This window comes from Lynx canadensis, chromosome B3 (genome assembly GCF_007474595.2).
Source record: "Lynx canadensis isolate LIC74 chromosome B3, mLynCan4.pri.v2, whole genome shotgun sequence".
Classification (NCBI taxonomy): domain Eukaryota; kingdom Metazoa; phylum Chordata; class Mammalia; order Carnivora; family Felidae; genus Lynx; species Lynx canadensis.
This window is the reverse complement of record NC_044308.2, coordinates 81,317,374-81,344,439: the sequence shown is the minus strand read 5'-3', so window position 1 is coordinate 81,344,439 and position 27,066 is coordinate 81,317,374. Positions and strand designations below refer to the sequence as shown.

At 36.2% G+C, this 27,066-nt stretch overlaps 1 protein-coding gene and 1 pseudogene across 2 annotated transcripts in view; one reads left to right on the top strand and one right to left on the bottom strand.

The window, feature by feature from the left end:
• Positions 1 to 27,066, bottom strand: part of NUBPL (nucleotide binding protein like) — a 226,491-nt gene that overhangs the window by 46,745 nt on the left and 152,680 nt on the right. The window lies entirely within an intron of this gene.
• LOC115516343 lies at positions 15,883 to 16,671 on the top strand (annotated as a pseudogene).

The window sequence follows — 27,066 nt, the reverse complement described above, 5'->3', positions numbered from 1 at the left end:
CAGACCCCAACTTGAAATTCACTTCCCCTAACTTTCATTAGACATGGTGTTCCTACTATGTATGTCTCCTAAACATCCATTCATTCATTCATTCATTCACTCCTTCAGCCATAGAAGGTTTCAGTCCCTACTACATATTAGGCATTGAGCTAGGTGTTGATGATTAAATGGTACCATGGTTTCTAGGCTGAAAGAATTTATAATATAGGAGACAGATATTAAGCACATAATGAAATAACCTGTGCAAAGGAGAGAGGTTATAGGTTACTGTGAGCAAGTGAAAGAAGATCAACATAGCTAGAAAGAATGAGTAAGGGGAAGGGTAGCATTCATTTACTAGTGTTTCATGATTGGTATCATGAAACTGTAGCTGAGTTAGAATACCTAACACACAGACTAGACACTCAGCAGATGATTAGTGAGTTTTCTTTCAAGGAATGAATGAATGAACACATGAAAAGACTTGAGATTTTTAAAACCTAAATGGCAATCATACTGTGTATATAATCCCGTACCTTGCTTCTTAAAACTTAATAATGTGAAATAAGCCTTTTTCAAATATAAGCATATATTTTTTAAAATTAAGATTTAGGGGCGCCTGGGTAGCTTGGTCAGTTAAGCATCCGACTTCGGCTCAGGTCATGATCTCACGGTCCGTGGGTTCGAGCCCCGCGTCGGGCTCTGGGCTGACAGCTCAGAGCCTGGAGCCTGTTTCAGATTCTGTGTCTCCCTCTCTCTCTGCCCCACCCCTGTTCATGCTCTGTCTCTCTCTGTCTCAAAAATAAATAAACGTTAAAAAAAAATTTAAAATTAAGATTTAGATGACACAGGGTCAAATAGATTCATTCATGTATCAACACATATATTCAACACATATTTATTAAGAATTGATTAGGTGCCAGGCACTGTTCCAGGTGATAGGGATGCAGTAGTGGACAAAATAAAGTCCCAGCCATTCCCAGTCACTGTGGAACTAACAGTTTAGTGAGGAAGTCAGGCAGACAAACACATACAAAGACAAATCAGTGGGTAAAAGTGCTATAAAGAAAATAAGTATCTCTTACTATACAAAATTATTTGGTTCCTAATTAAGATATCTAGATCAAACAAGAGATTGTTTTAAAAAATCTCTTCAAGGGGTGCCTGGGTGGCTCAGTTGGTTAAGTATCTGACTCTCAATCTAACAGCTGTGAGTTCAAGCCCCACAATGGGCTCCGTGCTGGGCATGAAGCCTACTTAAAAAAAAATTTTTTTAATAAAATAAAATAAAAATCTCTTCAATTCCTGAATTTCAGAGAGCAAACAGTAAGAGTTCAGATAGCCAAGGATTTATTAAAGAATTTATTTTAATCTCTTTGGTTCCCAAGCAAATGGTAAAGTATACTTGTAGAGCAGGGAAAAAGAACAGAATGGTGAATGGCACTACTTTAAACTGAGTGAAGTCAGAAAATAACTGAAGCGGTCATCTGAAGGAAACAAAACATTCCAGGCAGAAGCAACAGCAAGTTCAGAAAAGGTTCTAATCAATGGGGATATGCTTGGCAAATTCAAGCAATAGCTAGAAGTCAGTACAGCATTTCTAAAACAGCACCCCCACCCCCACCCATCAATCTCCTTCTCTGACTTTGTCTTCAAAACATTTATCAGTACCTGATATTATATATTATCTTGTCTCTCTGGAATTTTATGATACTTCTCAAACACAAAGTATTTGATACTGATCAAATGACCCATTTTAAAAAGAATGATGAAATGATGAGCATAACAATTCATTTTCAATTTAAGGTTCCTTGGTTTGAAAAATAGTTACCCCAAACTTACCTATGGCCTTCATCTATGAAACTATCTACAGAAAAAATAAAGGATACTTTCCACTGTATATCCTCTTCACTGAAACCCCTAGCACTGGCAGAATGACAAGTCTCTTTGTTTCAGAAAACATCAAATGATTGGTGCCAACAATTTATCATTATTGTTTCCTGGCATTTAAGCATATTTATCACACTGGCTCCAATTTCTTATTTCTTTAAAGAGAACTGCTACTAGGGTTCCAAGGAACTAAAAATACTTCACTGTTAAGACAATTTCAAATGAATCTTAAATTGCATTTAAACTAAAAAATGATTCTGGTCCAGTACCTTGATCACACACAGCAGGCATCCCACAATGGCTGGCTGACTTGAACTGAACTGAACTCAGTTATCTGAGTTCCATTTTTACAGCATTCACTAATACAAACACTGAAATATACTGGCTACCAACAAGTTCCGGTTCTCTTGTAAAAGAGTCACCAAAGCACTGATTTTAGAGTGATGTGGGGATTCTCTAGATTCTACTTAGTGTTTGTTTACTCTTATAAATTGCATGTTTAGTGGTAAGTACTAGCAAAACATCCAGGTACCTCATTTAGTAAAAACCAGTGGCAGATCCTAATGGGATTTTGTGTGGCCTGCAGCATATACAATTTGGGTGATTCTTTCTAAGAATAAGAATACAAAATTATGAAGGCAAATTTAGGTATAAAAAGTCAAAATTTATTTAGAATGTGAAAAGAAATCACCCTAAAATGCTGGAGCTTTAGATATTCAACTTCCTTTCTCTAAGATCTCTTGAATAACATAAATGCTTACACAGAAATGCTTCCCAAATGCAACCTGCTTCCTCTCTCCACCTGGAACATTCTACAGCTCTCAGCATCTCAAGCATGGAATCCAGAGTTTAAACTTCATTAGCCTCATGGTAACCTCACCTTTGGCAAAACCCTCTCAGACTCCAAAATAAAGGGATCTCATCAGGAAAGACTAAATCAGACTAGAAGTAGAATTACCAAGGTAGTTCAGAGATACCCTGTGGATAAAGAGGCAGCACTACAACAGAGAATTCAGCAAGGTAGTTTGAGAGTCAAACATGTGCATTAATTTTGAAGGAGGACATAAACAGCATAATGGGAGGACCAAAAACAATGCCAGTAGCCATAAGGATGGGATGAGATGCATATCAGAGGTAAGATTTCAGACCTGAGTCTGCCGAGAGAGGCTCTGTGAAAGATGTTTCATATAACTTTTATTTCCCTCTAAAGTGTTTGAGATACAGAATTTTGGTATCCAAATATAATGTAGTCACTGAGCTTTTGTTCAAAGCCATTTAAATAACATTAGAACATTGCTTTCTCATCTGTCCTATAAATATATATGTATTTGTAATTGCTATAACATCACCACTTAAGTTACTGCCTTTCTCGTATTGTTCTTTCACTTTGTTTGTTAAGATATCCAACACTTGAAAGTTATGCCACCAGGAATAATTACTAAATCTGTGTTACTTTTATTTCTTTTTTTATGGGCAACCTTAGGAAAGGAAACTATCCCCAACTAACACCGACTGGGGTGATTTTAAGCTGATATCGCTTCTCCAAATAATAGTTTCTATTTTATGTTCAAAATGATGCCCAATAATCTGAAAGTAATTCAAAACTGAAATAAGGGCAATCCCCTCTTTTCTGAGGAGATAAAAGTGTATCTTCTGTATGGGCAGATAAAGTAATTCATCTTTTTCAGGGCATTAGTTATGAAGAGGGTGGTGCTATGAACAGGAAAAGAACATGGGCCACTTTCCTCCAGAAGCTGACCAAAGCAGTAGCAATCAGGCCTTACTCTAGGGAACACTGGGACCACAAGTGCAGACAGGCTGAGCTGTAAGTCTGAAAAGAAAGGGCCCATAGTTGCATTCCATTTTGGGCTTCTCAGATAGCTCAAGCAGTTTACCACAGTCAGCCTCGAGGGTGGCAGTTTCCCTCACCATCACTAGACAGGCCACATGTAAGCATTATAGGGTCAACATATGCTGCTCCAAAGCAAAGGGAGAGTGTCCCTGAAATCTTAGGTCTTCTAGCAAGGCCAATATGATCCTGATAAAAAAAACAGCAGCAGGGGTAGACATTGGGCCTTGTGGGAACAGGGAGGAAAATCACTGCCAAGAAAGGGAGGCAAAGCTATAAGCCTGCTGGAGGCAAAGTGGAAGGCAAGAAGAATTAAACTTCTAAGGGCAAGAAAAAGGTGTAACTAAAGAACGGACAGAGAAATCATAAAACAGGGAAATGGAACAAAATCTAGACTGAATAATTTAAAAGTCGGCTGTGTCCAGGCAGCCCATTTATATGATGCTTGTTCCATAAGCAGTAAGGCCAATCCTTAAAGGAACTTGAGCTGGGCCGGACACTACCTCTTTCCTTCTAGTCTGAGCTTGGTTATTGACTGAAGAGTTGGTTTTGACTCTTATGCCTACTTGACTCATAAATACTAGATCTCAAGGCAGTGTCCCTGTGTCTAATTCTGGCCTTCTATCTGTTGCAACTTCTTTCCTATGGCTAAGTTCTGCCATCTGTCCCTGATTCCCTGGTTCTCCAACTCTAGTTAGGCATAGTCCTAATGTAGCAAACAGAATAGTACTTGTGCTTTGCTTGGAAGCCGACATGAAACCATGCTACTACTAGGATAAAAGATGCAGCTAACCATGTCTCAGGCCCAGATACAAATTTGTTAGGCCCAAGCTCTTAGGATTTTCGATTCAACTAACTTTCAGGTTTTTAATGGGTCTTCAAGTTCTAAAAATCCTAGAGTATGAATTTTTTTGTACATAACTATCCCCCCCAACTTCAGTATAAGTTCCTTAAAAAAGAGACCCTTCTTTATTCATCTCTGGACTCTGCTCTCCACATCCAATCTCCTCCATAATGCCTAGTCAGTGTTCCATCAACATTCACTGAGTGATTCTATGAGTCAAATTGTCTCTTACAATTTTATTCTGCCATGTGAGTCATCTTTTATATACAATATAAATCTAAAATAAAACACAAGGTGGTTCTCTTTAAATCTGAACCATATTTTTGCTCTTCCCAGTGGCTTATTCATAAAATTATATGATACCTTATTTGGGTTTTAAGATGAAAATTGCTACAAAAGTAAAATTATTTAAATATAAATACCACAATAAAAATCTGAATAGCAAAAGACTTCTGCTTGAGTTGACGGCTTACAGACTTGTAGAAATAAATGATACAACAAAATATAATAAGCTTATTCTTGAAGATTGTTTTGATGAGAGTTCACCCAGTTGTAAAATGAGAACAAATTATTCAAGCTACAATGATATATTTTCCCTAATATTTTCATTTCTGTCAGATGATAAAGTTCTCTAATTCATTTTCAAACATGTTCCTTTCTATTGTAAGAGGTGTGGGGGGAGTATACTTGAATAAATCCCTCCAAAAGCACTACCAACCCAAGTGATAGCAGTAATGTTTTGAGAGCGAAAAGAAGACAAACTTTACTCATTTGCTTTCCCTTTATCATCACCTCCCATTTCCTCAGTTGTTCCAGCAGAGCTATAGGGCAGACTGGCCAAGCCAACCTGGAGACAGCATCAATTCACAGAAGACTTCTTCTCTAAAAGTTGATATATGGGTCAACCTTTGGTAACTCTGTATCTAGCTTCTGAAATAATACTTAAAAGGTTATCCAATTCCTAGGCCAGCCCGCAGATGATCCCATATAAACGCATGCTACAGCTGAAACAGTAAAACCTCACAACATGAAAATAATGACACAACCACCAAAGTAACAGCATTTTAGTGAATTACGGGAACATCTCTCTAAATTCTCTAGAGTACTGCTTTAGGCCAACTGCTTATATATACAGATGTTCATAATCTAGGAGCATATGTTAGTAAAGGACAGGACTGCTACCAAAAACCCTGAAATATTATAAACCTGACTGAGAATCAAGATATCTTCATTTTTAAAAAATTACTAAAAACATTTACAACTCTTTTTATATACTCAAAGGCTGAAGTTTCAGAATTTCTTTTTTTTTAAGTAGGAGTAACAAATCCTTTTATTAACTTAATTTGGGACAGTTTATAAAATATATTTAGACAGGTAGTACTGTGTTTAATATGGAAAACTATAAAACTATAAATATTATTTAAAAGAATATCCCTAGAAAAAAAATATTGTACTGGGGAGAAGTCAAAGTCCAAGCTGCCACAGAAGCTACACTGAGCCTCACTGAGAGAATCCATACACATTGTCCAGGGGTTCTGATGTTCTTAAGGACATTATAGAACTTGAGAAGCACTTGCTCCAGGAGACCAGTCTACCCAGTGCACTAGCCAGGAATGGTGTAAAGACCTGTCTCAGTCATGTTTATTTAGTTCTAGTTACCTGCCATCTGAAGTCCTACTTTTGAGACTTAGGTCCATCAGGTAGAATTGAACTGTGAAGGAAGAGACAGAGAGCAGGTCTGCAGGTAACAGGTAAAGGAGAGCAGAAGGAAAAGAATTGTTAGGGAGAGCCTATTATAAGTTAGGCACTAAATACTTTTAACATATCTGAATACCTAACATTGTAAAACAGGCATTATGACCTCTATTTTACAGATAAGAATACTGAGGACTGGAGAAGTTAAGCAAATTGTCCAAGGTCAGACTGCTGGTGAGTGGTGAGGCAGTGATATAAATCCTGGTCTGTGGGACTCAAGTCATGTTCCCAGTCTCCCACAGAATGCAGCACAGCATCACTATTCTTCAAGCCCCTGAAGAGTTTTGCTAGCAAACATATGAGCTTTACTATATTACATTTTCATTGTAAAATAAAATAGACACATAAAAGAGTTTATAGACCCAGAGAAAATTATTTACTCAGATAATATAAGAAATAGAAGAATTCATTTGCTTTATTTTTTTTTTCATTTTCTGGTTAATTATAATGTTTCTTCTACTTTTGAGAATTTTTTTATGGTATGTATAGTTAGTATTCCTTCCTTATATGATCCTTTAAGAGTCTTTTATATCATAGAGCAAGGGTTCTAGTAACCATGGAAATGTTAACTGCAAATTTCCTGACTTTGTGCTGTTAAAGAATGTTTTAGCTTTCAATAATTTACCATTTAATTCTGGTTTTGCTTTAAATGAATAATCATAATTCTACCATTTATACAAAAGAATTATGTGAAATAATTGTTTAAATCAAAGTAAATAACCTTTTATAAAGACTAAGAACAGAAAATGAATACTTTAAAGATTTTTTAAAATACCTACAGCTTTTGAACATAATATTTTTGAAACTGGCTCAGATTTTATTCTAAAAATTTAAAGATCTAAATCATATCAAGTAGGAAACCAACTGTGAGAAACTGTAGCTCCATATGCCATTATATTTTAAGTGTGAGCTATTATAATGCAGCTTTTGGATTTTAAATTCTAAATCAAAAACTAATTACTCTCTCTCTCTCTCTCTATGAGAGAGAGAGACAGAGACAGAGAGACAGAGACAGAGAGAGAGGGGGAGAGGAGAGACAGCACTGGAAAGGGGGAGTTTGGCAAAAAACTAGACAATGAATCTAACAGAATACAGACAAAAATCCAGATACCTACTCATCAAATAGAAGGGTTTTAGTTTGGGAAACTGGCATATCTAAATTCCAATCACTTTTGTCACTAATTGGCTAAATAACCATGGGTCAGAGAATTAATCTCACTGGACCTCAGTTTTCTCAACTGTAAAATGAAGTGTTTGGGATACAATCATCACTTCCAACTATGGAAGTGAAAACTGATATTTTATAGGAAAAAGTGAGTTAAAGCTATTTTATTAAAAAGCACCAAAATAACAAAATAAGCTCTTTTTTTCCCCAAAAAGGGAGTATTCTACACAAAAACAAAAAAATCTAAAAGCTGCCTGGTATACTGAACAAATTTTATAAAGTGATCATATTTCCTTTGGAAAAGTTAGCTGAATTATTCAAAGAACTCATACTCATATTTAAATTTATATTGAAGTACAATCTACTCTGACTACCATCCTAAAATACTTCATCCTAGCTCAACTTGAAATTAATGTGTTATAACTATATAAAATGTCATAATTTATAAAATAAATGCAATCCTGAAAAGTTGTTGAAGGGATTGCCACTGAGGTAAGAAATGGGAGGGGATTCAATCACAAACCTTTAAAGGTTGTGAGGTCTAATCTGACTTTCCAACTAATAAAAAATGTCTCTCTGTAAACACTCATGCCAAGGATATATATACTCTGCCAACAACAACAAAAAAAGCTCAAATCTTGGGGTGCCTGGGTGGCTCTGTCAGTTAAGCGTCTGAGTCTTGATTTCAGCTTGCGTCACCATCTCACGGTTCATGAGTTTGAGCTCCACGTTGGGTTCTGTGCTTAAAGCATAGAGACTGCTTGGGATTTGTCTCTCTCTCTGCCATTCCCCCGCTTGCCCTTGTGTGGGTGCTCTCTCTCCTTCTCAAAAATAAGTAACATTCAGAAATAAAAACATAAAACACAAACTTAAAAAAGAAAAGCTCAAATCATTCTGATGCTCACCACACACTCAAATACAAATTTTGGATCAATAAAAGAATGGAAGAAAACTGTCACTTAAGAATCTTTCCTGTTGCGGTGCCTGGACAGTTCAATCAGCGAAGTGTCAGACTTGGGCTCAGGTCATGATCTCACAGTTCATGGGTTTGAGTCCTGCATCGGGCTCCGTGCTGACACCTCAGAGCCTGGAGGCTGCTTCAGATTGTGTGTCTCCCTCTCTCTGCCCCTGCCCCAGCACACTCTGTCTCTCCCTCTCAAAAATAAATAATTATTTATTTCTTAGACAGAGAAAGAGCATGAGTGGGGGAGGGGCAGAAAGAGAGGAAGACACAGAATCAGAAGCAGGCTCCAGGCTTTTGAGCTGTCAGCACAGAGCCCCATGCAGGGCTCAAACTCACAAACCGTGAGATCATGACCTGAGCCGAAGTCGGTCGCTCAACCCACTGAGCCAGCCAGGCACCCCAAAAATATTAAAAAAAAAAAAAAAAAGAATCTTTCCTGTCCACTGATAGACAATCAGATAAAGAAGATGTGGTATTGGATGCAGTATTATGCAGCCAGGAAAAAAAACGATATCGTGCCATTTGAGAAAACATGGATGGACCTAGAAAGTATTATGCTACGTGAGAAAAGTCAGACTAGGGGTGCCTGGGTGGCTCAGTCGGTTAAGTGGCCGACTTCGGCTCAGGTCATGATCTCACAGTCCGTGAGTTCAGCCCCGCGTCAGGCTCTGTGCTGACAGCTCGGAGCCTGGAGCCTGTTTCAGATTCTGTGTCTCCCTCTCTCTGATCCTCCCCTGTTCATGCTCTGTCTCTCCCTGTCTCAAAAATAAATAAAACGAGGGGCGCCTGGGTGGCGCAGTCGGTTAAGCGTCCGACTTCAGCCAGGTCACGATCTTGCGGTCCGTGAGTTCGAGCCCCGTGTCGGGCTCTGGGCTGATGGCTCAGAGCCTGGAGCCTGTTTCCGATTCTGTGTCTCCCTCTCTCTCTGCCCCTCCCCCGTTCATGCTCTGTCTCTCTGTCCCAAAAATAAATAAACATTGAAAAAAAAATAATAAATAAAACGTTAAAAAAAAATTAAAAAAAAAAAAGAAAAAAGTCAGACTAAGCATTACTAATACCAAATGGTTTCACTCAGATGTGGAATCAAAGAAAGAAAGAAAGAAAGAAAGAAAGATCAAACAAAAAACAGAAACAGACCTATAAACACAAAGAATAAATGGTTGCCAGAGGGGAGGAAGATGGACTGTTGTGCAAAAGAGGTGGAGCGGAGTGGGAGGTACAGGCTTCCAATTACTTATTTCACTGAAATAAGTCATGAAAATAAAAGGCACAGCACAAAGAATATAGTCCATGATACATAATAGTGATGCATTGGGGACAGATGGTAGCTACATTTGTGGTGAACACAGAATAACGTATAAACTTGTTGAATCACTATGTTGTACACCTGAAAGTAATGTAACATTGCATGTCAACTATACTAAAATTTTTTTTAAAAGAATCTTCCCTATTTTTTTCTTTTGCTACAGGTGAGATTGGTTTACTTTGGACTTACTGTACTGCTCATACTACATAACTTCAGATATGCTTTCTTTTCTGGTATGTCTTTACTTGCTATGGGAATTGATATTTATAAGACCTCCCCCTTTTAAAAATATGAATGATTTTTTACATTGGCATGTAAAAATGGTATAAACATTTTTTATGTTTTACATTTTACAATGTATAATTTTTTTATACTGGTATTTTACAATGGTATAAACAGAGAATTTTAGAGCATGAAGGGACCTCAGAGATTATCTTGACCAATGTTCTTATTTTACAGATAAAGAAACTGAATGAAACTCAGAAATCAAATGACTTGCCCAAAACTTTATCTGCAAAATAGGGATAATAAAAACGTTTGTCTGCTTTACAGAGGTTTTTATCCAAAGAGGAAATGAAATCATGGATTCAAAAAAAAAAAAAAAGCCACTAGATAATTAAGCAATTGTATTAACACTGAAAAAAATCACTTTAAACAGAAGCTTGTCATATCATGTTAAGTCAAAATTCAAATTTCTCTCAATGAGCATACAATGTTTATTCTTCTAACCAAATGCTAAGAAAATATTTGCCCATTTGTGAGGTCACCACATTCCAAAATGATCGAAACAAGTAACTTAAAAATATCTTCTCCATATGCCTAGATGACATAAGCAGATTTAAATGGCTTTTTGCAAATTAAAGGGAAATTTCTCACGAGTAAAACTAAACATGAAAATATTCAGTCAAAATACAATTTAAAAATACATAAATCACTAAAAATAAGGGCCGAGGAGTGAAGAAGCCATATCTGTTGTTTGAATATATTAATTAAATTTCTACATTTTAGTGACCTGTACCTTGTTCCGCTTAAGTAGACCTGGTATCTACAAAGCTAAAAAGAAAACAACATAAGTGACTTCCTAAGGGGAACTAAATAATGCAGCAGGTTTTAGTTATAACTACTTTTAACACAAAGGATATTGAAAAAGATTAAGGAATACATCTATGAGAATACAAATGGATATGATACAGATAATAGATGGGAAGCAGGAATGAGGATGGGGGGAAAATAAACACATAAAACAATCTAATTCCCACCTCATCAACTTCAGCAATTTCCAACTTCCTAAACTACATAATTACTTCAGAAGTACCCAAAAGACATCTAAGAAACCTGAGATCACTAAATTGTAATGAAATAGGAAAATGGACTGAATTTTATGCATCTCATTAAAAGACCATTAAATGAGCAGCTGTTCCTTCATTCTCACTTAAGCACACTGGTCATTATATCTAGGCTTGTTCACAATAATCTTATACCCTTATGAGCAAGTGAACGTGGCAATGTATCTAGAAGTTGTTCTTGCCTGAATATATAGGTATCTGGTGTGCTCATATTTATCTTAATATTATAGATTATACATTAATATACATTCTTAAAGTCAGAATACACCTAAGTAGGTACAGAGAATAATCAGTACAAAGTTTAACCCTGAGAAATTAAGAGCAACATTTACATGTGCCAACCACTGTTCTAGACACTGAGAATACAGCAGTGAGCAAGATATCTCAAGTTCCTGCCCTCATGAAACTGAGTACATCACCTATGATCTGGATGAAAGTTACCTTTCTAGACCTCACTTTGCTATCTATACAATGAGAAAACTAATATTACTTAGGCAAGTATCATCATAACCTTCTCAAACAAAAATTATGCCAAAAATTTATAAATCAATAGGACTTGTAATCTAATTTTCCCTGATATATCCCTGCCACCAGTGGCACAAACAGGACAAAATATAGGCCAGAGTAGAAAGTATAAGCCATGTCATGAAAGAGAAGAAAAATAATTGGCTCATGGTAAGACTCAACACAAACTTGTATTCTATATAGAAACCAGCTACTTAGTAAGCTCTGGTTTCTCAAATAAAATAATAATGATATACACAGACCATTTGGAACATATTTTTGCAGCCTTAGTTTCAGTACCAATGTCCAGATAAGTTATTTTTATTCCATATTTCATGGCTATCAGTTTAAAAAAAATTTGTTTGCATTTTTTAATGTTTATTTATTTTTGAGACAGAGAGAGAAAGAGCATGAGTGGAAGAGGGGCAGAGAGAAATGGAGACATAGAATCCTTAGCAGGCTCTAGGCTCTCAGCTGTCAGCACAGAGCCTGACACGGGGCTCGAATCCATGAACCATGAGATCATGACTTGAGCTGAAGTTGGACGTAGAACTGACTGAGTCACCCAAGTGCCCCTAAAAATTTTTGGTACCGATCAGATTAATGTTAATCAGATTATGATTTTTAAGTCACATTTTAATTTGATAATCCTCCTCTCTTCCAGTTGAAGAAATAATTTTGATATGATGAATGTGTACTTTTGCAGAATTACATCAAAACAGGCAGGCATAGTCTGATGTTTGATTCTTGCATTTAAAATAGCAAATTAGTTATATATGAACAAACAAAACTAAAGGCTAAAGTTCTGACCAAGGTACTTTGGTATAGCAAGCAAGACCATCCGGATGTAAGGAATTAACTCTGTGAATCAAGTACACTCTCATTAATTCTGAAATTCTCTCAGCATAAAATAAAATTAAAGAAATACATACACAATCCCAACATAAGATCTTTGGCCTAAGTCAATCAATCAATCAATCAATCAATCAATCACTATCTCCCCCCTTTTTCTCAGTTCCCCAATCAACACATGAAAAAACAGACAGGGACTGGGGGATCACAAAAAAAAATTTACAATAGAAAAACTAAGGGTAAAACTTGGACACAAACAAAACTGAAAGAAATCATTTCTTAGCAATAAGGTTATACTATTATTTTACTATTAAATAGTGAATCTCTCTTTTAAGGGCAGAGGACAAGTCTTACTTTTGTACCTTAAGGCCAACCACAGTGCCAGGTATATATGGACTGAATAAGTGTCTTATTTTGTTGGAAAACACAGAGACAATCAAAAGAGACCCTTCACATCCTTCCACCACCAGAATTACTAACCTCTGGCACCACAGCCCATATTCCGTCCATACAATATACTGCCTTTCAATGACAGTAACCTCCATCCTCACTGTCCCATTCCTCTTCCATCAACCTTCAAAAGAAGTAGAGATGTAGACGTTTCTTACAAAGACTCTTCTTGATGAAAGCTCAGAGTATAAATTTCACGGTTTAGTGAAGGAGAGCTACACAACTGATTCATGAAGAAAACTCAAGAATAACCGGTTAAACATTACTCAGCTAGCTAGGCTCTTTCAATCAGCCATCATCTTAGGCTTGTGACAGATATTTGGACAAGCATTATATATAAACTAAGCTCAGCAGCATTTATCTATAAATCAAAAAAACCATACGCTCTAAAATCAGATGCTCAAATGCAAAAATGTTTTGTGATAAAAAAAAAAATTCCAACTTACATTCTTGCCTTGGTGGAGGGCTATCCACACCCATTAGCAGTGTGAACCACAGAGGTTCCTATACACAGGATCAACATGTCTGTAAAAAGTGGGTCTGGTTGCATTTAAATTACCAAATAATTGTGGCATCAAAGTTCTGCCCACAAAACTTCCATCAATACCCCAAATTTGTCCTCTTCTTTTCAAAACAACTGAAATCATTAAATTCTGTCATCTGACATATCACTCACATAAATATGAAGTGCCCAAAATCAATACTGACAGTTCTGGATGGTGTGCAGGCCCTGGGTTCCACATGAGGAAGTGCTATAGACATGACTGCCACAGGAGAAGACTTGTTTACTTCTGGCCATCAAACTGAAGGAAAGACCAATTACTCATGAAGCTAGAAGTAAAGTGTCTAGCTCTTTCAAGAACTAGTTATTCTAAGTTATTTATACCCAATTTCGTAGGTCTTGTCACATTTTTTAAAAACATTTATTCATTTTTTGAGAGAGAGAGAGACAGAGCACAAGTACAGGAGGGGCAGAAAGAGAGGGAAACAGAATCAGAAGCAGACTCCAGGTTCTGAGCTGTCACCACAGAGCCCAACGTGGGGCTTGAACCCATGAGCTGTGAGATCATGACCTGAGCTGAAGTCAGACGCTCCACTGACTGAACCACCCAGGCGCCCCAGTCCTGCAACATCTTAAAGAATAGGAACCCCAGAATTGGACCCACAAATGTATGGCCAACTAATCTTTGACAAAGCAGGAAACAGTATCCAATGGAAAAAAGACAGTCTCTTTAACAAATGGTGCTGGGAAAACTGGACGGCAACATGCAGAAGAATGAAATTAGACCACTTTCTTACACCATTCACAAAAATAAACTCAAAATGGATGAAGGACCTAAATGTGAGACAGGAAACCATCAAAACCCTAGAGGAGAAAGCAGGAAACAACCTCTCTGACCTCAGCTGCAGCAATTTCTTACTCGACACATCTCCAAAGGCAAGGGAATTAGAAGCAAAAATGAACTATTGGTTCATCATCAATGATTCTTGCATTTAAAATAGCAAATTAGTTATATATTTATATATATATATATATCCTCATTAATATATATATATATCCTCATTTATATATATATGGATATATATATGGATATATATATGGGTATATATATATCTTCATATATATATATCCTCATTTATATATATATATATATATCCTCATATATATTATATATATATCCTCATCAAGATAAAAAGCTTCTGCACTGCAAAGGAAACAATCAACAAAACTAAGTCAGCCGACGGAATGGGAAAAGATATTTGCAAATGACATATCGGATAAAGGGCTAGTATCCAAAACCTATAAAGAACTCACCAAACTCCACACCCGAAAAACAAACAATCCAGTGAAGAAATGGGCAGAAGACATGAATAGACACTTTTCTAAAGAAGACATCCAGATGGCCAACAGAAACATGAAAAGATACTCAATGTCACTCCTCATCAGGTAAGTACAAGTCAAAACCACACTGAGATACCACCTCACACCAGTCAGAGTGGCTAAAATGAACAAATCAGGAGACTATAGATGCTGGCAAGGATGTGGAGAAATGGGAACCTTCTTACACTGTTGGTAGGAATGCAAACTGGTGCAGCCACTCTGGAAAACAGTGTGGAGGTTCCTCAAGAAATTAAAAATAGATCTACCCTATGACCCAGCAATAGCACTGCTAGGAATTTATCCAAAGATACAGGAGTGCTGATTCATAGGGGCACATGTATCCCAATGTTTATAGCAGCACTTTCAACAATAGCCAAATTACAGAAAGAGCCTAAATGTCCACCAACTGATGAATGGATAAAGAAGATGTGGCTTATATATACAATGGAATACTATTTGGCAATGAGAAAGAATGAAATCTGGCCATTTGTAGCAATGTGGGTGGAACTGGAAGGTATTATGCTAAGTGAAATAAGTCAGGCAGAGAAAGACAGATATCTTATGTTTTCACTCATACATGGATCTTGAGAAACTTAACAGAAGACCATGGAAGAAGGGATCAGGGGAAAGAAAAGTTACAAACAGAGAGGGAAGGAGGCAAACCATAAGAGACTCTTAAATACAGAGAACAAACTGAGGGTTGATGGAGGGGTTGGGGAGAGTGGAAAATGGGTAGGGCACTGAGGAGGGCACTTGTGAGGATGAGCACTGGGTGTTGTATATAAGCGATGAACCACAGGAATCTACCCCAAAAACCAAGAGCACACTTTACACACTGTATGTTAGCCATTTTGACAGTAAATTGTATTTTTCAAAAAGAAAAATAAAATCAAATTTAAAAAAATAAATTAAAAAATTAAAATTAAATTAAATTTAAAAAAATGTCTCAAACAGCAATATCCTTTAATAAGTGAATGGTTAAATAAATTATCAACCAACAAATTGGAGTCGTTGGGCACACAAAGATAGAATCAGAGCCCAGCATCCTCTCCTCACTCAGGCTGGGCCCTGCCCCACTCCATTCCTACTGATTGAGATGGGCTCAGCCAGGAGCATCCCAGCCACTTCAGTGCAGCCTACACTGCACAAGCATCTGGCTAGAATGGCAGATCCTCAATCACTTAGTGTAGGCATCCTGTGCACTCCCATCCAGGTGCAAACCTCAGAGTTCAACCTACCCACAGAGGAGCAGCTGGAAGGTCCTATTCAGGCCCAGGACTCCGATCCCCACTCTCCTACCCATGGCATTGCACGGATACCTGTGAAGACGAGCAGTGGAGACCCCATAAGCCCAATGTGAAACAGCTGAGTGAAATATGTGAGATGAAAGCCCACAAATCAAATCTTCCTCCCGAGCCTGTTATGACCCCAGAGGCACTTTCATCTGAGTTGGATGTGCCTCTGAGACAACTCACCCACTTATCTCAGATGAAACTTTGAAGCCAGACTGAGCTCCCTTTCAAGCAGGTGTTTTCCAAGGAGGAAACAGGACAGTTCACAGAAAACTCTAGGGCCTGCCAGGAGTCAAACATACTCTTGAGGGGTATCTGAATCTCTCCAGTCTTCAGGTTCTAAGCACAACAGATAGAAACCAAATGCTGAGATACTAGAGAGATCTCACCTCACCATCCTGCAAGATGACAACTCCCTCAGGATCCTGATACAAGACAGTAAGCAGCCTTCTCCCCTACGTGAAAATGTTACAGAACTAAAGGAAGGGGGCATTGTGGGAATTGGACAACTTCTAAAAACTGGAGACTGAGCAGGTGAGCAAGGCCAGGACCGTGACAAGGAAAATAAGCATCTTCCCTTGGTAGGGAACTAGGTCCTGTGAGACTCTATCACTGGGTTCATCAGGGGCCTAGTGACATTCTGTGTTTCTCACCCTTTCTTTCCCTGGGAGACTGAGGAAAGGCTCAGTCTCTCTGACTCTTCCTAAACTAAGACAAATATGTAGGCATGTGTGTAACAAAAATTCATTTTAAAGGCAATTCTAAAAGAGAAGTTCCAAAAGTAAAGCTACCAAAAGCAACATCCCTGGAATATTTTATGCTTTGTTCATCTCTATATAATTCCTTACAATCTCAAAGCTAGTGTTTTCCACATGACAAGCCACAATAAACCTGTATTGAATAGAGAAATAAATGAAGCAATGAGAAAAAGAACAAACAGGCAAATCCACTTAGAACAAAATATATTTTGGCAAAGAGCCAAATCTGAAGAAGGTCCCAGATTTGTACCATCTAATAGGAGATGGTGAAGAAGAGAAACAGATGATGGCATGTTTCTGGTGGAAAGGCCATGATCTGAGACTCCCATATACCACACATGGAGGATGACGAGAGGAACCATCTCAGCCATGGCCCAAATGAGCACAATTCTGAAGTCAATATCGTGCTGTGGACAGAAAGCTTCCTAAGGACACAAGAAGGGAATCCACCAGTCTGCACCATATATGTAACTCTAACAAATATTAGGGTAAAAATTATTTTGTCAGTGAAACATATCACTTTATTCAATAACTATTATGAACAACTTTCTTAGCAGTTATTCTGAATGACAATACTTACTTGGAAATATATAGATATAGATATGTAGATATAGATAGATATATTGTTTATATATGTATGTATATATATATTTGTTTTTAACAAATAGATTGTTTTCTATTCTAATAAAGAGAATATCTCATAATTTTACAGTCTCATTTCCTCTACTGCATTTATCTATAAAAGTATTTCCAAGTTTCCTTCTTGATGGAAGATATAGTTATAAGTATTTCATTATTATTCACAAGATGAGAAATGTCTGCCAAATTTCCATATCACATATAAACACATAGCACAAAATTTAACCTCTACTTATGTAGATATGAAAAACAGCTCTTAGACAAAATGTGACATTAATTATCCAAAATACAAATATTTTTAAATATATGCTAAGGAAAAATTTGACATTTTGTGAAATTTTTAAAATCTTTCTGAAGGTTTGCTACAAAGCTAATTCTGTTGCATATGAGCCTTTGAAAACATTAATAATGAAAATGCCAACTGAATTTTAAATACTTTCACTAGGCAATAAATGTATGTAATGCTGATATTCTAAAAATAAAAGATTAATAATGTTCTTAGTGTTCAACAGCTTCATAAACATTTAATTGGTTCACTCAAAAAACATTTATGGAATGCCAATCATATTTGCCTTAGCAAAAATATTTGTCAGAAAAGTGCTGGAAATTTAAAAGTGAACAAGATAGTCAAGATCTTCCCACCACCCACATGTACTTTATACTCTAGTGGGTAGAATCAATAAACAAATAAATATAAAAGAAAATACGAATTCAGGATAAGTGTTCTGAGGAAAATAAAACTAGATGAGATGATTGTTACAGCTAGATGTTCTGGAGTGACATTAAAATGAGACCTGATCTCAGGGTCATGAGATCAAGCCCTACATTGGGCTCCATGCTGGGTGTGAAGCCTGCTTAGGAATTCACTCTCTCCCTCTCGCTCACCTTCTCCCCTCTGCTTGCTCTCTCCCTCAAATAAACAAACAAACCTAGAACTGAAAAATAATAAAAATGAAATGAGACCTGAATGCCAACAAAGGACAGACACTATAGATCTAGGGGAAGAAGGTTCCTGATAGAACAACAAGTTCAAAGACCCCAAGGCAGGAATAAATTTGGGGTAACTGAGGAAAAGGAAAAAAACAAGCGTAATGTGAGAAAGGGTGAACACGCTTGATATGGGTTAAGTACAGTCAGATTGAGTAGACTCTGCTAAGATAAAAAGTTTGGATTATAGTCTAAGTGCAAAGGCTTTTTGTTTGGATTTACATTTAATTATAGGAAGTTTCAATGTGTATGAATGACGAGAACAGAGCAAAATGGATCCACATATATTTATCCACTAGTATCAATAATTATCATTTCATGACCAGTCTTGCTTAATTTGTATCTTTTCTTTACTCATTCCACATCTACCCCTCAGAAATCTATCATTTCATTTATACACATATTAATATATGTCACTAAAAAATAAGGACTCTTCTTACAAATATAACTTCTATCAATATTACTATAATTACATCATTATTTTCTTTTTTAACTGATTTTTATTATTTTTTTTAATGTTTTATTTGTTTTTGAGAGAGAGAGAGACAGAGCATGAGCAGAGAAGGGGCAGAGAGAGCAGGAGACACAGAATCTGAATTAGGCTCCAGGCTCTGAGCTGTCAACACATAGCTGGACACAGGGATCCAACTCATGAACTGCAAGATCATGACCTGAGCTGAAGTCAAATGCTTAACTGACTGAGCCACCCAGGTGCCCCTACATCATTATTTTCAATAATAACTTACGAAAATTACTAACTATCTAGGCAGTGTCCAAATTTCCCTGTGTATCAATTTTTTCTAAAGCTCACTGGTTCAAATCAAATCCAAATAAGGTCCAGATATTGCTTTAACAAGTTTCTTGGTCGTTTAATCTATAGATGACGATTCTTTCACTTTTTTTTCCTTACAATTTACTTGATGGAAAAAAAAAACTGGGATACTTATTCTACAGGGTTTTCTACACTCTGGATTTCTTATGGCATCCTCATAGTGTCACTTAACATGTTCCTCTGTCTCCTGTATTTTCTATTAACTGGTAGTTAGATCTGAATGTTTAACCAGATTCAGTTTCAATTTTCTAGCAAAACTACTCTATAGTTTACGTTATTTACTCCAATCAGGAGGCATATAATATGTTCTCTCTACATATGCATATTTTTTTTTTAATTTTTTTTTTCAACGTTTATTTATTTTTGGGACAGAGAGAGACAGAGCATGAATGGGGGAGGGGCAGAGAGAGAGGGAGACACAGAATCGGAAACAGGCTCCAGGCTCTGAGCCATCAGCCCAGAGCCCGACGCGGGGTTCAAACTCACGGACCGCGAGATCGTGACCCGGCTGAAGTCGGACGCTTAACCGACTGCGCCACCCAGGCGCCCCCACATGCATATATTAACAGTAATAATTATTGCCTTAGATCTATTATATTACTTAATTAGGGCTTATAAAATATTGACATTACAATTGTATCATTCCTTCTTTATTTGTCAACTGAAATTCCTTAGTAAAGGAAAACTTCCTTCATCAATTATGTGCTTAATAGTGTAAGAAAAGTAGGACAAGTACTTGATTCTCTTTATTTTCAAGTTTTTAAAATAATAAACTGGCTGCTTAGCATTCTGGTTATTTGTAAGCAAAGCTGTTAAAGATCATTTTGAGTACTATCAGGAGAGTAGAGTGGTATGTAAGAAAGCAAGATTGAAAGTAGAAACACAACTTAAGAGTATTCCAAATAAATGATGACAGGTTATACTAGGATGGTAGAGAAGATGAAGAGAAATAGACAAATTAAAGATATATTTGGAATATAAACTCTAGAGGACTTGCTGATAGGTTATATATACCTGGTAAAGGAAAGAAAAAAAATCAAGAATAAGTCCCAGAGTTTTGGCCTAAGCACCTTGGTTTATGAGAAACACTAAATAAAGAGTAGATTTAGGGGGAAAAAAATCATCAGGTAATGACAGAGAAAATTAAATAATTATTAACAAAATCCTTATTACTGTTTTTTTTTCTTTCTCCTGACTGAAGATAATTAAAAATTTCAGGAAACAGAAATAAAATACTCATTACGGTATTTTTCACTAATAATGCTTTTTTTTCCTAGAATAAAAATAACACCAGATAAGATAAATTTCTACTTTTTAGACAATTCATTTTCTCACCTTTCCTCCCATATATATTAACAAAGGATATGCTGGGTTAAAATTTTTAAGAAATATTGGGGCACCTGGGTGGCTCAGTTGGTTGAGCATTCGACTTCGGCTCAGGTCATGGTCTCAAAGTTAGTGAGTTCGAGCCCTGCGTCGAGCTCTGTGCTGACAGCTTGGAGCCTGGAGCCTGCTTTGGATTCTGCGTCTCTCTCTCTCTCTCTCTCTCTCTCTCTCTCTCTCTCTCTGCACCTCCCCTGCTCGTGCTCTGTTTCTCTATCAAAAATAAATAAACATTAAAAAAATTTTAAGAGATATTAATAAATATTATTTTAACCCAGACTGACTAGCAATCTCTCATATCAGCTAACAGACCACCAGAAATACAAGGGATACACAAACAGCCAGGATATAGAAATATAGAGAAACAGACCTCAAAAACATTAACCAATTAATAAGTATTAACCAATTAATCTTGGGGGAAGATGGGAACTCCAATTCATCTTTTAAAAGCTAATTTTCCATTCTCCCATTTCTAAGTGAGCATCAATAATTCAAATTGTCTGGTTGGGTCCCTTGGGAAAATATGGAAGGCTTAAGACAGAAGGAAGAGCCTAACCACAACATAATATTAATGGTAAAAATGGTTAATATTACTTTCTGAATGACAGGATTTCTAAAGATACATTACCTAAATTTTCACGCACAAAATGAATATCTGACTTGCCACAAATCATTTCTGCATATAAAAACTTTACAGGTAGCTATTTTGATAGTATATACTTACAGAATGTCTGATTAACTGGTAAGATAAATATGACAAATTAATTGCTCCCACATAATGAATCATTCATGTATGTACTATACTTATGGGTAACAGCTAAACAAATGCTACTGATCTTTATTAGGTCTCATAACTATACTTATGTATAAATATAGCTACTTTAATAGTAATTGAGTTCCAAGATAGAATATACTTCTTTTAATATCAAATGATAGCTCTGGGTTACATTTCCCTACATCAACACTGCCCTTGTTAACTGGACTCTACTCAACTATTCAGAGTAAAAGAAACAGTTTTGTCAGGTAAAAAACAAACTACAAAGTAAGAAAATGAGATAAACACAAATATAATTCTAAAAATTACAAACACCTATCAAATATTTCAAAAATTAAATAGAGAGCTATCCTAAATCTACAGGAAACTGTTGAAAAGCAGTCTGAGTTCATTTGCAAATACTCTTATGTCTGAAGAATTAAAAAAAAAAAAAAAGATTCCATAAGATCCCTAACATAATATATACATTAAAATATATAAAATTCTATTATCCTGTGCAGTTATAAAATATTTTGAATTCTGATAGAATTTTCTTTAAATACTACATTTTATCTTACTTTTTAAATGCTTTTCTTGACATTTATTTTAAAAGAAAGACAATTAACTGTTTTGTGCTTCTGTGTATTTTTACTGAGAATCATCATTAATGTTTTAATGCAAATCAGCTCCACCAAACATCTTCATAGATGACAAATTGTATTCTGAATATCAATTATTCAAAAATGCATAGTCAGAAGATTTCCAAACTGCTTGTTTAAACACAGAATGTACAAATATCAAATAAGATATTTATTAACATTCTCTGTAATACAAAATAGGCCCTTTATATTCATGTATATGACATAAGGCGGGCTGACTCTTACTTAGCCTTAAATTCTTCTGCTAATCTACATTTTCTATCTAAAAGAGCACATTTTTTCCCTCATTTCCACTTTATTCTCACTGCCTTCCCCTACCCCTCAGTAAAATTTTCTTCCTTCTCATTTTCCCTATCTAGATGCTACGCAATCCCCAAAATAAAGGACAGTAGTTTGTCTCTCCATCAATCTTCTAATATATTATCCTTAACCTGAATAAGGTGAGAAACAAGGTAATGGCCGAGCCTGACAATAGTAAAGCACATATTTTCATTCCCTTAACCTTTCTCATTGCTCTTTCTTTGACCTCCTCCCAAAAAATACTGTCTTAAACTCAACTGTAAAATTTAGTGTAATATAGTTTCTAAGGAGTTGGTTAAAACATCACCCTCAATACTTCAAATGAGTTAGAGATATGGAGACCCAGAATTTCAAGGATTATCTGCTTCTGGGGAAAATTGTTCTCACTGTTTTCGGTTGATTAGTACCATGACAACAATGTATTACCAAGAGGTATATACTTTCCAAGCAAATCAGACATTTCCATCAACAAATTAGTATATTCACTCATCAGAAGTCCTTCAGAATCTTAAATTGCATAGTAAATTCAAAATTGAAACAAAAGAGCTGACTGATAGAGGATATCACCATAACCTATATTTAGAGTTACATGCTTATAAGAGCCACATAAAACATCTAACATTAATTAAAAATTAATACCTTTTTTCCCCACTTTATTCAGTGTATTTTCACAACAGCTTACAATTTCCAAACACAGACCTTGAATTATGTCAATTATACTTTAAAGTAACACACTCTGGGGTGCCTGGGTGGCTCAGTCTGTTAAGGTCTTACTTTGGCTCAGGTCATGACTTCACAATTCTTGAGTTGGAGCCCCATGTCAAGCTCTGCGCTGACAGCGTGGAACCTGGACCCTGCTTCGGATTCTGTGTCTCCCTCTCTCTCTGCCCCTCCCCCATCATGCTCTGTCTCTCTCTTTCTCAAAAATAAACATAAAAAATTTTTTTAAATAATAAAGTAACAAATTCTATGGGGCACCTGGGTGGCTCCGTCAGTTGACTGGCCAGCTTTGGCTCAGGTCACGATCTCGTGGTTGGTGAATTCGAGCCCCACATCAGGCTTGCTTCTGTCAGCCTGTCAGCACAGAGCCCACTTCAGATCCTCTGTCCCCCTCTTTCTACCCCTCCCCAACTTGTACTCTTCCAAAAATAAAAAAATAAAGTCACAAATCCTATATGACCCTTATAAAGACATTACCGTATCAGTAAAATATGTGCAAATTAGATTTTAAGATAAGAAGGCATTCTATTCTGTATGCAGAAATTCTCAAGAATGTAGTCTTATTAAACTTAAGCTAATGGGGGGTGCCTGGGTGGCTCAGTCGATTAAGGTCCAACTCTTGATTTCGGCTCAGATCATGATCTCACAGTTCATGAATAGAGCCCTACATCAGGCTCCATACTGACAGTGCAGAGCCTGCTTGGGATTCTCTCTCTTCCTCTCTCTGTCCCTCCCCCACTTGTACACACACACACACACACACACACACACACACACACACACACTTTCTCTCTAAATAAATAAACTTTTAAAAAGTTGAGATAATGACTTTTCTTACTTTTCTTTCTCATACCTTTTCCCCCTTTTAAATGTCAAAGCAATGAAAGAAGGTTATCAAACACTGGAAGGTACTGGAGAAATCATGAAAATATGAAATTATGAAAATAAAAATTGAGCTTTGAATAAGATTAGGAACAAGGAATTGAGAACTGGTGCAGATATGTAGGCAAGTGTTGAAGGGGTAGGGGAAACTAGGAATTTTCGGGCATTCTCACTCTTGATACTCTGGACACCCTAAGGAATAGTATCACAGAGGCACTTGTGGAGTCTGGGTTCTTGCATTTGTTAACTACTGTGACACACCAAACAAGAGTTTCTACGTTCAGGAAATCTTATCCTTATTTCTATATGGACTCACAAAAAAATTCTTTCCAAGTTCCTTGAGGTGTTTTCTCTCTAAAATTTATAGGCCCAAGCAAAACAAAGCCTTTGGATTAGAAAAGATTAGAAAAGAGCAGCACTGTGGGTGCCTGGCTGGCTCAGTCAGTGGAGCATGTGACTCTTGATCTCAGGAATGTGGGCTCGAACCCCACATTGGGCATAGAGATTACTTAAAATCTTAAAAAAAGTAAAAAAAAAAAAAAAAAAAAAAGAGCAGCATTAAGAGCCCAGATGAGAATGAGTACCATAGATACAAAATGGCAGCAATCTGGACAACATGTTTTTTCCTTCAGGTATATTCAGCAACCTGACCATGGAAATGGAGAAAGTGAACTGCAATTCTGATGCAGGGATGGACAACTGAAAGACAAGGAGAAAATCATCTAAAGGGTGACAACAAACTTCAGGTCAGCAAAGAAGGAACTGACGAACTCAGAGAAAGTAAAGATGTCAAAATTTAAAGGTCTTCATGAGATTCAACAGAGAGCAAGGTCCATTAAGTAAGTAAGGGAGTAAGAAAGCTGGAAGGGTAAACTCAAAGTAAAGCACTGAAATACAATATTTAAAGGTAGGAAAGTTCTAATGGTAACAAAAGACTATAGGGAAGGACTGCTGAAAGAGAATGGAGTCAAAATAAAATTTATAGAAGTTGAAATGAAAGAATTAAAAGAGATGACCCAGGATGATGGCATAAGTCAATGTGGAAAGATTATAAGCCAAATGCCAAAGCTCTTGATCAGTATGAGGACTCTGGTCTAAATCTTTGGTGGTAGTTACCATGTGGTCCAATGATATCATCTAGGAACTTGTTAAGAATGAAGAATATAAGGTAACATCCAAGACCTACTGAATCAGTTTTAATAAAAACTCCAGGTGATTTATAGACAGTCAAGTTTGAGATCTTCATAGATCTTAATAAATATATAGCTAACAGATAATAGGAAAGACACAGGTAGGAAGTGGATGATCCCATGGCATGATCTTTGAAAGAGAAGTGGGATTTCTTTATTCAATGGTTAAAGAACATTGGTTTCATAATGCCAGTAGAGAATTAGGCAAATCCTAACAATATTCCTGGAGTTTGAGAATTCAGAGTAAATAAGGATCCCACGTCTATTCTTTTAATATTTTGATACGGTTCTCTCATCCCCTTTCTCTACATATCTCCAGACTTATCTTTTGTCTTGTGCTTGGTGTTTGCTGTTTGTTTTCATGCTTTTATTTTGGTTGCCCTCAATTTCTTTTGTATAAATATGGCATATTTTAGAAACCAATTCAAAAAAGTATTCACATACACATATACACACACTCTTGTGCATCCCTTTCCCTAAACTAATTTACTAACTTATTATTTTCAAAAACTATGTATGTCTATCCAATCTTGTTAACTTATCAGCTCCATAGAAATATTCTTTGCCTAACCTCCAAATTTTTGAAAATGAACATAAATGACCACATATTATATAAGAGAATAGTCCTCTACTTTCTTCCTGAAATTTTACTTTATGAGACCAAGAATGGATATCTACACAACAAAACACAATTCTGAAGAATATCTATTCATAAATCACTACAAAAAAATCCAAAGAGAGAAACTGGAAAGCTCAATTCAATTTGAGACATTTCTTCACACAGGAAATAAAATACCTTACTCCTAACCAACTAATCAACTAACAAATGGTTTAAGTAGTACCAAAAATATTAAAATTTGAAGGTAATTTCTCTCCTCAGACATTAGGTAACACACTCTTGCCTTGGACTGTCCAGATTATCATTACCTTCTTGGCAGAAAGAAAATACATAGAGAGATATTTAAATCTATTCCTCAAAGTACCTGGGAGCATACCAAATAACATAATATAAAGTAAAAAACAGGACGGGGAATACAAGGAACTGCTGAGGGCCCATCCCAATCATCTGAATCTGAGAATCAAACTCACAAAATTTAGTCTATAAGAAAGCAAAGCTCACATGACAAAATCATTTATCACACTTCTACAAGGCTGTAGCATCTGATGAAAAAAACTGTAACTGGTCATCTCTTAGCTCTCTAAATAATTTGATTTTCAATTTAATTTTTTCCTGAGTAACAGCTCCCAACACTTTTGTGATATACACAGCCTGTAGGTAAAACAAATCACAGTAATGTATGTGAAACTAACCATATCAAATACCTTGTTCAGAATATGTGAGTTATGACATAAGTAGTGACAGTTACTTTTAAAGTTGGTACTGAAAACATAAAAGCACTCAAAATCTCAAGTGCTGTATTTAAATATAAAGGTAATCATGCAAAATGATAGGCCAGCAGTGAACCCTAACTTTTATTTAAGTAAAAAGTGAGAAAAATGAAAATGAAAAATGAAAAATCAAGACCAATTTCAAAGAAAAAATAAATAAATGAAACAAAAAAGTCAGAAATGGAAGGTTATGGGTTAAAACTGCACATACTCTTTTCTAGAAAGAAAAAAGAAGTAATTTAACTATTAAGTTCAACTAGCATGACCAGAAAATTTTAATTATTATAGTCCTCAACATATCCTAATAAAAAGATATAAAAGTAGGATGCTCATGGAGATTACTGTCAAATATTAGGGTAGTGATAACACATATGGTCACTTGATTTACAACTGAGGTGCCACTATAATTAAGTATTGGAACAACTAGATATTCATATGAAAATATAATTAACCTTTACCCTTATTTCACACCATTTTAAACATTAATTTGAGAGG